The 14,193-nt window shown below is 45.6% G+C and overlaps 2 long non-coding RNA genes across 2 annotated transcripts in view; both read right to left on the bottom strand.

The window, feature by feature from the left end:
* The window catches only part of LOC140398123 (uncharacterized), a 183,420-nt gene that overhangs the window by 71,400 nt on the left and 97,827 nt on the right, over positions 1-14,193 (bottom strand). The gene's annotated exons all lie outside the window — the stretch shown is intronic.
* Positions 9,602-12,436, bottom strand: LOC140398124 (uncharacterized). Its single transcript, XR_011937416.1, has 2 exons — positions 12,360-12,436; positions 9,602-9,758 (listed from the first exon to the last, which is right to left on the bottom strand). It is a non-coding gene; the product is annotated as an uncharacterized lncRNA (long non-coding RNA).

Raw genomic sequence — 14,193 nt, 5'->3', positions numbered from 1 at the left:
TGTGCCATCACAGTTGGCCACCCTACCAGAGTCGAGATCAATCCTGCCCTTAGCCAGGCCCCCACAGACTCACTTCCCAGTGAGGCTTACATAGATAGCTGGCAGAGTCCCAGGCGATATGTTCACAACCTCTCATTCATGCCGGAGTTCTGACTCCGATGAGAGTTTCCCAGCCATTGATCCAGCTGAGATCATCCTATTCCACTGAAACCGGTGATCAAAGTTGCGGCTTACAGGTTTATACAACTGAGTGATTAGTGTGGCCTTGGAAAAGGCCTTGAGTGGAGTAACATGGAGAATTCCCAAGAATGATTTACGTGCCTGAGGCACGGAGATAATCTTAACGATTTGGGACCATTTACCTGTGAGCAGGGTAGGCTTGGATGTGACCTGGTAGAGGTACAGTATGAAAAATAATAAAAAGGAAGGTGAAAGCAGATTCAATATTAACTTTGAAAAGGAATTGGATCAATATTTAAACAAGGGACAGAGCTATCCGATTAGTCCCATTCTGTTCTTTTCCATCAGGAGCAACAATATTTATTTTCTATAAATTTAGAGTACCCAATTCATTTTTTTCCAATTTAGGGGTAATTTAGCGTGGCCAATCCACCTACCCTGCACATCTTTGGGTTGTGGGGGCGAAACCCACGCAAACACAGGGAGAATGTGCAAACCCCACACGGTCAGTGACTGAGGGCCGGGATCAAACCTGGGACCTCGGCGCCGTGAGGCGGCAATGCTAACCACTGCGCCACCGTGCTGCCCTCAATATTTTATTTTTAAGCACTGGCACGGTAGCACAGTGGTTAGCACTGTTGCTTCACAGCGCCAGGGTTCCAGGTTCGAATCCCAGCTTGGGTCACTGTCTGTGCGGAGACTGCACGTTCTCCCCGTGTCTGCGTGCGTTTCCTCCGGGTGCTCCGGTTTCCTCCCACAAGTCTCGAAAGACGTGCTTGTTTGGTAATTTGGACATTCTGAATTCTCCCTCTGTGTACCCGAACAGGCGTCAGAGTGTGGCGACTGGGCGATTTTCACAGTAACCTCATTGCAGTGGTAATGTAAGCCTACTTGTGACACTAATAAAGATTATATTATTATTTCCCTTCTCTGAAAGTTATAATTGAATTCACTTCCATTGCCTTTCACAAAGTGTACTCCAGGTCACAACAACTCTCCATACTCAAAAAGGAATTTTCCTCATCTTGCCTTCTGGTTGCATTGCCAAATTCTGTTCAATTATTTACTGACTGGAATCTGCTATGCCCGCAGTCAGTGATGTGAATCTTGCTCTCAGCTGCGGTCTGCTATTCAGCACTAAATATAGCCTCAGAAGAGGCAACATGCCTCCCAACCTGTTGAAATATTTACGGAGCAGGAAGAGTTAAAAACATTCGCTATTTTAAGAGCTCCAAAATACGGATCGCTCTTTGGTCGATTTCCAGATTCCATACCCTCATTTCCAGCTTCCTCCCTCGCCATGAAATGCGCAGGGATTATTTTTCTTGTTGCTTTTTAATTCAAATGTCCAATTGTTGCGAATTCCACCTGCTTTTCTGCCGTCTGCATTAATGTAACTCGTCACTCATGAAAGGAATTTTGTCACTGAATAGACCCAGAGAGAGAGCTTCCAGTCAGCCAGTTTGATGATACAGGACTTGAATCTGAGTTGATTTAGATACGACCAGTTTGTCTGTAAAAAGGATTAGCAGATTATGAGGCTCGGTGTTCTTTTTTGTTTTATTTTAATGCAGTGTTACATTTCATAACTGGGAAGGGATTAATTAAAATGTTAATGGACGGGCAGCAAAGGAGGACGGGGTTTCCAATAGCAACACTTGTAGGCCTCACCACACACACACATCAAACATTCCCATGGCTGTCATTACTGGCTGTGCAGTAACCTCCTCTCCCCAGTCTCCTGCAGGCAAATAGCTAAGCACTTCCTGTCGGATTAATTGCCCATGCGACACCGCTTTTAATGCTGTGATTGTAGCACAATTTGAAAGAAAGGTTTTTTTTCTCTGCAGAAGGTTTTTGATCGGTTGGTCTTCTCTATTTCTCCAGATTACAAGGTGTCTGATGTGGAATGTATGCAGTGTGGTGGTTGTCGGGCTCTGAAGCTGATGATGTGGTGGCCTTCAGCAACCCAGAATCTTCAATGTGGAGAGGGGTAAAGGGGCTACTTTGTGACATGGGGACTCAACGCAACTAATCTTAATGGGCAAGAAAGCCTACAAGTCGTTATTAAGTTATGGCCTTCAACGTAACGCAATTGGCTGATGCTGAAGTAGATATCCATTGGAGGATCTTGCTCCCGGGTGGCCCTTTTCAAAATACAAGATTGTCCCCTCCTCAGTCGGGGCTGCCTGAGTTACTGTCTGCGCGGAGTCTGCACTTTCTCCCCGTGTCTCCGTGGGTTTCCTCCAGGTTTCCTCCCACAAGTCCCGAAAGACGTGCTTGTTAGGTGAATTGGACATTCTGAATTCCTCCTCTGTGTACCCGAACAGGCGCCGGAGTGTAGCCACTAGGAGATTTTCACAGTAACTTCACTGTAGTTAATGTAATGTAAGCCTACTTGTGACACGGATTAAGATTATTATTGTTATTATTATTATAAGGACTGAACTCTTCAATAGCTACTGTGGCTCTTCAATGTGGAATCATCTTATCCTCAGCATGCTACCCCTCTGAGCCCGTCAATAGCTACTCGGGCCCATTCAGTCAGTACATCTGACAGTGCAGCACTCCCTCAGTACTGTACTACAGTGTCACCCTAGATCTTGTCTTCAGCTTGACCCTCAAATCTCTGTCTCAGGGGCAAGTGTTCTGGACCTGGACCTGAAGCGCACTCAAAAGTAGAGTTTTGGGAAAAATGTAAGGATGCAGGACTAATTTAGGTAGCTCTTTGAAAGGACCAGCACAAAAATGATGGGCCAATTGGCCTTCTCTGACGCTGTAAGGTTCTGTGACTTCCGTGCTACCTTTGAGCCAAGACTTACTGAAAGGAAAGTTTGGAAAATCTAAAGCTTTCTCAACTCGGATATATTAAAAGGTATCGGTTATTATCTCAAAATAAGTTGCTGGAAGTACTGTATTGAAAAGCAGGTTTGGAACAAATGTCAAGAAAAGTTTTTATTGAGACTATGAAAAATATATGGAGTAACTTAAACAAGTTAATAGAGGAAAAATACTGGGTTTATTCAAAATGCAAGTTGATGCCATGGTGGGAGAGGAAATCTACACTTTTACTGGGCTATTACCAATGTTTATGGACCAGCAAGACATTGCTGGCAGACTGAATTATACTGCTGGAGGAATCACATTGGGATTTCCCCAACCAGGACATGCTCCAATCCGGAGATCTGAACACGGACATGAAACTGACAGGACTGAGAGAATGCTGTACTGTTAGACATATCATCTTTCAGATGAGATATTAAACTAAGGCTTACAGGTGGAAATCACGGCGTAACTTCAAAGCAAAACAGAGGTGTTCTGGCAATGCTTATTCCTCAGCCAACATCACCAAGACTATTATCTGGTCATTATCTCATTGATGTTTGGGGGTGCTTGTTGTGTCAATTGTTTGGCGTATTTCCCACATTCCAGCAGTGACTTCAAAAGCACTTCATGGGCAGCAAAGCAGTTTGAGACATCTGTGGTTATGAAAGGTGCTATGCAAATGCATGTCTTTCTTTTTCATCTTTCTGTGCATGTGCGTTTGACCAGATGTTAGAAAGCAATAGGCACGAGGATCACCCCTTTCATCCCATCAAAACGTTTTCACATTAAGTTTGAAAAGTTCTGAGGATATCACATATTGTACCAGAATTGATGCAAAAACCAATCAGTGTGCAATTGTTATCAAAGGTTATCTCTGTTCTCAACACAGCAACATTTATTTGGGGCTGGTTTAGCACAGTGGGCTAAATAGCTGGCTTGCATTGCAGAATGATGCTAGCAATGATGCTAGTTCAATTCCTGTATTGGCCTCCCCGAACAGGTGCCGGAATGTGGCGACTAGGGGCTTTTCACAGTAACTTCATTGAAGCCTGCTTGTGACAATAAGCGATTATTGTTATTATTTAATGGCTAAGCTCACTTCCGATGGATCATCGTCACGTCACATGTGCATCAATGCACATCAAACTACTTTGCATTTATCTAAAAATACTTGTATAATATCAACAGTGCACCTTCCAGAGAGCTGAATGGGTTTTTCCCCTCGCTGACTTTCCTCGTCAGACATTAACATCAATTCACCTTCGGATAGACATCAAAGAAATGAAGAGCAGTCAGTTCAAGTCGATCAATACTTGAATTAATTCATGCTTAGCTCTATGGAAAAACAAAAGTTAATGTCACCAAGTAACGATTTCAGACTGGAGTTGATGGACTGCCAAGATCTGTGGTAGGGTCCCGAAGGTCATCAAACATTTACACATTTGGACCCAATATTTGACCAACAGTCTGCAGTAGTGTCTCAATATTTCTAGATTCTACTATTTTGCTGTAGCCATGTAATTACTGTTATGTTGGTTATTAACATAAGAATATAAGTAATAGGAGCTGGAGTAGGTCTTTGGCCCTTCGAGCCTGTTCCAACGTTCAATAAAATCATCCTAATCTTCGAACTCAACCCTGCTATCCACACATCCTCCAAGTCTTTTAACGTTTAAAAATGTATCCACCTCTGCCTCGAATATAATCAACAACTGAGTGACCATAGTCCTCTCGAATAGAGAATTCCAAAAATTCACAACCCTTTGAGTGAAGGAATTTCTCCTCACCTGAGTCTTAAATGGCCAACTCCTTATATTGAGTCTGTATCCATTGTTCTAGATTGCACAGTCAGGGAAACATTGGGCTCAATCTTCCAAAGGGTGGCAATTACCATTGGGTTACTGCTCCCCTCCTACATTTTCACCCTAACTGACCTGGACCCCCAAACCGGACAACCTCGAAAAAGTGAAGCGGTCCTGTTCTGGGAGTCATCCTTCGTAGTGCAGGTTTGCCAGAGGAAGCCAACCCACCCCCCTTTTTGTACAGCACCCAGCTGTTAGATTTAATAAGTAGAGAATTTAACGGTCTTAAAGCCACTTTGGGAAGTTACTGAGAGAAAGTATGTGTGTAAGGTAAGTGTATATGTGTGTGTGTGGTGGGGGTGGTACAGTGTATGTGGGTGAGTGAGGGAAGAGGATGGCAGGTGTGTGGGTGAGGGGGTAGTGTGGTAGGTTGGTTGCTGAAGGGATAGGGTGACAGGTATGTGGATGAGGGGAGAGGGTAGGTCAGGGCCCGTGGGGAGTTGAGTTTTTGGGGGGTAGTCGGATTGGTGGGGTAATTGGGGCATTGAGGGTTGGTCAGGGGAGCAGGAGGGAGTTGGGAGGTCAAAGGCAGTTGGGCGAGTGTTGGTAGTCTGGGAAGAGGGTGGTCAGGAATCCAGTGGGAGTTCAGGGGGAAATCAGAAGTATAGATACCCAGGAGTTAGAATTGGTTTTCATTCTTCTAACGTTTCTTGGGTAACTATTCTGCTAAATGCGTCAGAGTCATTAATACCAGCAACGTGCAAGCAAAGATTCTTCTAACTGTTGTATTAATCTTGTTCTTCCTTTTAACAGTCTGGATTCAAAAAACAATATCCAACATCCATAAAAATTCTGATAATTAACCTTGAAGAACTTCCAGTGATGCTCCCTCGCACCAACATTTCTTCCCTCAACATTTATAAAAATGTTCCCAAGCTTGAATCTGTCCACGTCTTGAATAGTGCCCCCGGCAGTTGAAGTGCGACTTTAGGGGAGGCGCTGGCGTAGTGGTATTGTCACTGGGCTAGTATTTCAGAGACCCAAGGTAATATTCTGGGGACATAAGTTTGAATCCCACCAGGGTAGATGGTGGAATTTGAATTCAATAAACCAAAATTTGGAATTTAAAGTCTAAAGATGACCATGAAGCCATTGTTGTAAAAACCCATCTGGTTCACTAATGTCCTTTAGAGAAGGAAATCTGCCGTCCTTACCTGGTCTGGCCTACACGTGACTCCAGACCCACAGCAATGTGGTTGACTCTTAATTTCCCTCAGGGATGGGCAGCAAATGCTGACTCCGCCAGAGATGGCCACATCCCATGAGCAAATAAAGGAAAACAAAACACCTTTCTTACAAAGAAGAAATTGTTATCTGATTGTTGAGTGATTCTGTCTCAACTCCACCACACCTTTCAGTTTATTATTTCATCTTCATCATTACCTCTCTGAAAATCCTTCTCCTGTCACTCTCTTCGCCCCTTTAAAACTACCTGCTACTAATGAGGTTATTCAAGGTTAATTCACACATTAATAAGCTGCTTTCTGAATCAAATTACCAATTTATGAACTAGTGAATAAATTGTGCAATTGATTTATTTGCAAATGACTTCATTTATATCTAAAGTTTACATGGGTGGCACGGTAGCACAATGGTTAGCACTGTAGCTAAGGGTCCCAGGTTCGATTCCTGGCTTGGATCGCTGCCTGTGCGGAGACTGCACTTTCTCCCCGTGTCTGTGTGGGTTTCCTCCGGGCGCTCCGGTTTCCTCCCACAAGTTGTGAAAGACATGCTTTTTAGCTAAATTGGACATTCTGAATTCTCCCTCTGTGTACCCGAACAGGAGCCGGAGTGTGGTGCCGAGGGGCTTTTCACAGTAACTTCATTGCAGTTAATGTAAGCCTACTTGTGACAATAAAGATTATTATTAGAACTGCATTTCTTGCTGACTTGGTGAGATTTTGATATTTGAAAAGCTCCTCCTCCAGTTAGCTTTCCTCTCAGAGGGCATTGGTGATCATGGACTTCTGTTGGACTGGCTTGGGGACAGCACCAAGGTGGTTTGCTGTTGGCCTCTGCAGTCTGGCTGATCAGGCAACCCTCCTGCTCTTGTTGCCTGCCTTCAGGCGTATCAGAAGGATTCACAGGCTGGTAGTGAACCTGTTTGGCCACATTGTGAATGCATCTTTGAGTGACCATCGAGTCCTGAAGTGGAATTTGAACCCAGAGGTAGGGACTTCACCAGTGCGCCATGAGATCTCATAGAGTCATAGAATTTACAGTGCAGAAGGAGGCCAATCGGCCCATCGAGTCTGCACCGGCCCCTGGAAAGAGCACCCTACCCAAGCCCTATTCCCGTAACCCAATAACCTCACTGTTAAACCCATTCATATTTTAAAATTGAGAAACCTCGGCTGTGTTCCGTGGGCTGAAGATTGTCAGGGCTAAATCGCTGGCTTTTAAAGCAGACCAAGGAGGCCAGCAGCACGGCTCAATTCCCATACCAGCCTCCCCGAACAGGCGCCGGAATGTGGCGACTAGGGGCTTTTCACAGTAACTTCATTTGAAGCCTACTTGTGACAATAAGCGATTTTCATTTCATTTCATATGGAAATGGGACAAATCAAATGGTGGTTTGTCAGAATCGGAAAAGAGAATGTATAGATTAGAGTAATATAATCCAATATGCTTTAAGATGATGATATGTAGAATGTTCCCATGCCTGATGTACTATTAATTACTGTGCATGGCAATTACCTTGTTAAGTGAGTTGCTAGTTAAAAAATACGACATTGATTATCCTATAAATACAAGACAGCTGGAACATTTTGGTGTGAGAGCTTCTTGTGGGTTAAAAGCTACGAGGACGTGTCTTACAATAAACCTGCTTGAACCAAAAAGGCTAGACTGCATTGATTCTTCCATTGTAGCCCCTGGTTGTAACGCCTAGCGGTGCCTAAGGCTGAGAAAACACATGTGGGCCTGTTTGGCCCACAACAGCACACCAGCAGCTATATCTCGGTAACCAACCTGCTTGGCTGCAGTGTAAACTCATCTCCCACAACCGTCAGGTGCCAGAGTAGGGTGGGCAGCACGGTAGCTCAAGTGGATAGCACTGTGGCTTCACAGCGCCAGAGTCCCAAGTTCGATTCCCCGCTGGGTCACTGTCTGTGCGGAGTCTGCACATTCTCCCCGTGTCTGCGTGGGTTTCCTCCGGGTGCTCCGGTTTCCTCCCACAGTCCAAAGATGTGCAGGTTAGGTGGATTGGCCGTGACAAATTGCCCTTAGTGACCAAAAAAGGTTAGGAGGGGCTATCGGGCTACAGGGATAGGGTGGAAGTGCGGGCTTCAGTGGGTCGGGTAGACTCGATGGGCTGAATGGCCTCCTTCTGCACTGTATGTTCTATGTTCAAACGTGAGGCTTCTGGCTGAGGGGCAGGGCTTTTACCCACTGTGCCACAAGACCTCTTCATGAAGAGCATTAAATATAACCAGGTTAATAGATGAGAATAGAACTGGGGGGAAAATAAAATGGGCATCAATGTTGGCAGACATTGAAATGGGAGACATTTAAAATAGTGTTCAACAGAGAGCAGGAAAAATATATTCTGCAGAAAGAAAAGAGCAAATTGAACATTAGTGAGACTCTGTGGATGACATGAGGTACACAGAGAGTTAGGGAAGTGCCAAATATTAAATACACAGACAACACAGGAGGACAGGATGAGATTGACTACAAAGAGATTAGGAGATAAGTCAAAAACACAATAATAAAGGTAAAAAGGAACTATGAAAATAAATTATTCCATTAAATTTGTGAAAGTTTAACATTTTAGAGGCACATTAGTAAAAAAGGAAGACTCTGATGGGAGTAGGGTAATTAATGGATAGACAGAATAATACCACAGGTTATATGTGACGGCAGAAATATTAAATAATTATTTCACTTTGGATTTTATCAGGGAGGTGGAAGAGGTAGACGTGATATTGAACAATGAGGTGGCTAATGAGATACGTGCATTTGAAATACAAAACAGAGACATTAAATAAACTAATCAAACTCAAAGAGGATAAACTCCCTAGTCCAGATGGATTGATAAGGAAAAATGGGAGGAGTCTTGAGTGGAGCTTAAACACTGGCAAGAACTATTTGGCTTGAATGGCCTGTTTCTGTGGTGTATATTCTACGTAATCCAATCAGCTACCTGTTGAACACCTCTCGATCTCACCTTTCCTTACAATTGGGTGTAATGTAAAATAGACTAATTTGTTGATCCCAGGGAGAAAGAATTAAAAAAGTAAGACTTGCATTTGTATAGCGGCTTTCACATCCTCAGCTGCCCCAAAATGCTTTACAGTAAAGTGCTTTTGAAATGTGGTCACTGTTGTAATGTAGGAAGTACAGCAGCCAATTTGCACACAGCAATATCTCAGAAAGAGCAATGTAAAAAAAATCACCATTCGTGATGTAGCCTGAGGGTGAATTGCTGACCAGGATGATGGGAAAGACCTCCCCTTCAACTTCCAAATAATGTTCTCGTTTCCCTATCTTCCTGCCTTCTCTCCTTCTGCTCATTCATCTTCTGCTCCTATTACACCCCACCAATTTTTCCTTTCCCTCCAATCTCCCATTCCACTCCCCTCTTCTCCCTCCTTTTCCCTAGACTTTCCCTTTCTCCTCTCCCTCCTCTCTGCTTCTTTCTTTCCTTTCTCCGCTGATTCTCTCTCTCTCCCTCCCTCCCTCCTCCCCAAATCCTCTGCCCAAGCTTGCAATCTTAAGTATAAAGGATGATATCATTTAGTGCAATTTTAATGTAATTATAGACATTATTCAATTAAAAATGAATCACAGGAATCCGGTTAAAAGAAATAATGATGACAAAAGTAGAGGAAGCGACGGCTTCTGGACATTGGAGCTCTGATGGCAAAAACTTTAACCAAAGTTTTACATCTGTAAAAAAAAAAACGAGCTTTAATAATTTGTAAAAAGCTAACCATCACTATTGACAGCCTGTTATTATTAGCATGAGAAAAATAAACAGCCTGTTTTTGATAAGTTTTTGAATAAGCAACCCAAGTATTCTTAGCAAAAACACAGCAACTAGCAGAGGGGCACAGAAAATCTTTCAACATGAGGAAAGTAATGGAGTGGAAGCATAAGACCATAAGTCATAGGAGCAGAATTAGGCCACTCGGCCCATCAAGTCTGCTCCGCCATTCAATCATGACTGATATTTTCTCATCTCCATTCTCCTGCCTTCTCCCCATAACCCCTGATCCCCTTATTAATCATGAACCTATCTATCTCTGTCTTAAAGACACTCAGTGAATTGGCCTCCTCCTTCTGCGGCAAAGAGTTCCACAGATTCACCACCCTCTGGCTGAAAACATTCCTCCTCATCTCTGTCTTAAAGGATCGTCCCTTTAGTCTGAGATGGTGTCCTCTGGATCTAGTTATTCCTACAAGTGGAACATCCTCTCCACGTCCACTCTATCCAGGCCTCGTAATATCCTGTAAGTTTCAATAAAATCCCCCCTCATCCTTCTAAACTTCAACGAGTACAGACTCAGAGTCCTCAACCGTTCCTCATACGACAAGTTCTTCATTCCAGGGATCATTCTTGTGAACCTCCTCTGGACCCTTTCCAAGGCCAGCACATCCTTCCTTAGATAGGGGGCCCAAAACTGCTCACAGTACTCCAAATGTTGTCTGACCAGAGCCTTGGAGAGCCTCAGATGCAAGTTCAATTATTTAAACATTCATTCATGGAAAGTGGGCCTCGTTCCCTAGACCAACATTTGTTGACAATCCCTAATTGTCTTTGAGAAGGTGGTGGTGAGCGGCCATCTTGAACCGCTGCAGTCCCTGTGGTGTAAGTTCACCCACAGTGATGTAAGGGAGGGAATGCCAGGATTTTGACCCAGCGACAGTGAAAGAACGGCGATATATTTCCAAGTCAGGACGATGTGTGGCTTGGAAAGAACCTCCAGGTGGTGGTGTTCCCATGTGTCCGCTGCCTTTGTCCTTCGAGATGGTAGTGGTCATGGGTTTGGAAGGTGGTGCCTAAGGAACCTCGGTGAGTTCCTGCAGAGCATCCTGTGGATGGTAAACACGGCTGCCATTGTGTGTCATTAGTGGAGGGAGTGAATGTTTGTGGATGGGGGTTGCCACAGACAACAGACTTTCAATTTCTTTCTCCGAAGGTGTTCTATTGGGTGTCGTGTGGAAAGTCAGCAAGACAGAGGCCCTACCCTAAACTTTAGCTCTGACTGTAACCCCAGCTGGAAACTCCTCTGGGCCCTGGATGTAATCTCACCCTTTGTCCTGATCCTAGTCACCCTTGCCCTTGGTCCTATAAACTCCAACGAGTACAGACCCAGAGTCCTCAACCGTTCCTCATACAACAAGTTCTTCATTCCAGGGATCATTCTTGTGAACCTCCTCTGGACCCTTTCCAAGGCCAGCACATCCTTCCTTAGATACGGGGCCCAAAACATTGGCCTTAGTGTTATCCTTGACACTAGTTTTAGGCTTGATTCCAGTTTTAGGGCCATCCTTGACAAATAGCTTTATGCTTAACTTTGACATCAATGTTATCTGTGTTCTTTGCATTTTATATTGCCTTTGTCTCAATCTTAGGCTGGCACTTGCGTTTGCCCTTAGTCTTGCCTCCAGTCTTCTCCTTAATCTTGATCATAGCCCATTCTTCATTCCTAGATCTAAGCCTACTTTTGTCCTTTCCTGAATGAATAGTTTTCCCCTCGCTGTATTCAACAACAATCTACCCACCGGTTGAAAGGATTTTAATGTGAAACATGCTAATACCAGTCGCCACAAAGTTTTGCTCAGAATGATTTGCTTTTTTTTTGCGCTTTTGCTCCTTGGAGTCTACTACCTACCAGTTCCTATTGGTGGGAAAAGGTTACCAGAGAGAGAGACAAGAGCAGAGAGCAGGGCAAGATTGATAAAGGGATAGAGGAGAGGGAGAACCTGAATGGGGTGAGTAAACCTGCTTGGATTACGGGTAATTCAGATAAATACATGTTTTTCTCAAGAATTAAATTGTGAATGATTGATGGTTTTGGGAATCCACCCCCCCGCCCCCCCCCCACCACCACCACCTTCCCCACATTTATAATTCTAGTCTACAGAACAGGACTATTTTCACACAATTTATTATGGGCGGTGATTATTTCTGACATGATCAAACCTGCTGGCGGACAAGGTTCCCTGGTGACCTGTGGATTTAATATCATCAGCCTGTGTTCCTTTCATCATTCAGAACCTGCAGTTAGGCTCGAAGGAAGTGCTTCCTGGAGAGCATTAGGCTTTGTTTCAACTGGTGCTATCTTATTTCGCCTTTATGCACTGTACAATTCCCATCTGTGCAGCATTCTGAGAATGAAGGGCCCACTTAGGGAAAGTGGGTTACAATCCGTGCTTTAACTCTTGATTGCCCTGCCTCCTTTGAGTTCTTTGATGTTGCAACCACAACGTCCCCCCTTTTTTTCATTCCCCCCCCCCCCGCCAATCTTATTTCTCTGTACTAACCTTTGCGGAGATACAATTCCAGAGATTATAATCTCTGTGCTCCCTGACTGGCTGTTTCACAAGTGCATTGAGACAGTGAACAGGAACCCGTCCAGAAGTTCATTTTGGGGCCCCTATTGGGGTTGCCAACTCTGTTTGGACATATTCCTGGAAGTTCCAGCACATGATGTCTTGCCTCTAACTGCCCCCTCCCCTGCATTCCTTTATTGGTCACTCAACATGTCCATCCTCGCTTTGGTCCGCCTTCCCACAGCCTATTGGAATGCCAACAGACTTGGCTATCTGATTGGTTGTTCCTTATCTGTCAGTCAAACAGTTCATATTCTCCAATTACAATATTTTTAGAATGAAGCATCCTAAGTGTTTAAAGAAAATGGTCAAGTATAATTTCTTTCAATGCCTCGGTGATTTTTTCGTTCTGGGGTTGCTCAGGGTAGTGTCTTTCAGAATTCCCAGAGATTCCAGGGACAATCTGGGAAGGTTGTCAACCCAATACCTTATGTTTTGGTGCCGATGATATGGGACATTAGAAATGTAATCTGGGGCGTCATTCTCCGACCCCCCGCCGGGTCGGAGAATGGCCGTTGGCCGCCGTGAATCCCGCCCACGCCCCCGCCGAAGTCTCCGCTGCCGGAGATTGGACGGGGGCGGGAATCCAGCCGCGCCGGTTGGCGGGACCCCCCGCTGGATTCTCCGGCCCGAATGGGCCGAAGTCCCGCCCAGAAACTGCCTGTCCCGCCGACGTAAATCAAACCTGGTATTTACCGGCGGGACCAGGCAGTGTGGGCGGGCTCCGGGGTCCTGGGGGGGGGCGCGGGGCGATCTGACCCCGGGGGGTGCCCCCACGGTGGCCTGGCCCGCGATCGGGTCCCACCGATCCGCGGGCGGGCTTGTGCCGTGGGGGCACTCTTTCCCTTTCGCCTCCGCTACGGCCTCCACCATGGCGGAGGCGGAAGAGAGTCTCCCCACTGCGCATGCGCGGGAAACTTTTGGCGGCCGCTGACGCTCCCGCGCATGCGCGGGGAAACTGACAGCGGCCGCTGACGCTCCCGCGCATGCGCCGCATTTCCGCGCCAGCTGGCGGGGCAAGAAACGCCATTTCCGCCAGCTGGCGGGGCGGAAATCCCTCCGGCGTCGGCCTAGCCCCTCAATGTTGGGGCTAGGCCGCCAAAGATGCGGAGACTTCCGCACCTTTTTGCCGGCGCGATGCCCGTCTGATTTGCGCCAGCTTTGGCGCCAGTCGGCGGGCATCCCGCCGTTGGGGGAGAATTTCGCCCCTGTTGTTGAATCTGCACAGTTAAGAACTATAGAATCATAGAATTTATAGTACAGAAGGAGGCCATTCAGCCCATCGAGTCTGCATCCGGCCCTTGAAACGAGCACCCGACTTAAACCCACGCCTCCACACCATCCCCGTAACCCACTAACCCCACCTAACCTTTTGGTCACTAAGGAGTAATTTAGCGTGGTCAATCCACCTAACCTGCACATCTTTGGACTGTAGGAGGAAACCGGAGCACCCGGAGTAAACCCATGAAGGCACGGGGAGAACGTGCAGACTCCGCACAGGGAGTGACCTGAGTCTGGAATTGATCCTGGGTCCCAGGAGCAGTGAGGCAGCAGTGCTAACCACTGTGCCACCATGCCGCCCACTCCACTGATGTTACCTGCAAGAGTATCTCAAAACCCTAAAGGATAACGTGAAACTCTAGTTCTTGTAGTGGTGTATATTTGTTTGGAACACAGTGAGGAGCAACGTACAAGCCAGTGAGGAACCAACCAGTAAACCATTAATATAGAATATTTATTAAAGGTAAAGAAAAGAATAAAAAAC

Source organism: Scyliorhinus torazame, chromosome 21, assembly GCF_047496885.1.
Source record: "Scyliorhinus torazame isolate Kashiwa2021f chromosome 21, sScyTor2.1, whole genome shotgun sequence".
Taxonomy (NCBI): domain Eukaryota; kingdom Metazoa; phylum Chordata; class Chondrichthyes; order Carcharhiniformes; family Scyliorhinidae; genus Scyliorhinus; species Scyliorhinus torazame.
The sequence above is the reverse complement of the archived record's forward strand: the minus strand, read 5'-3'. Positions and strand labels throughout refer to the sequence as shown.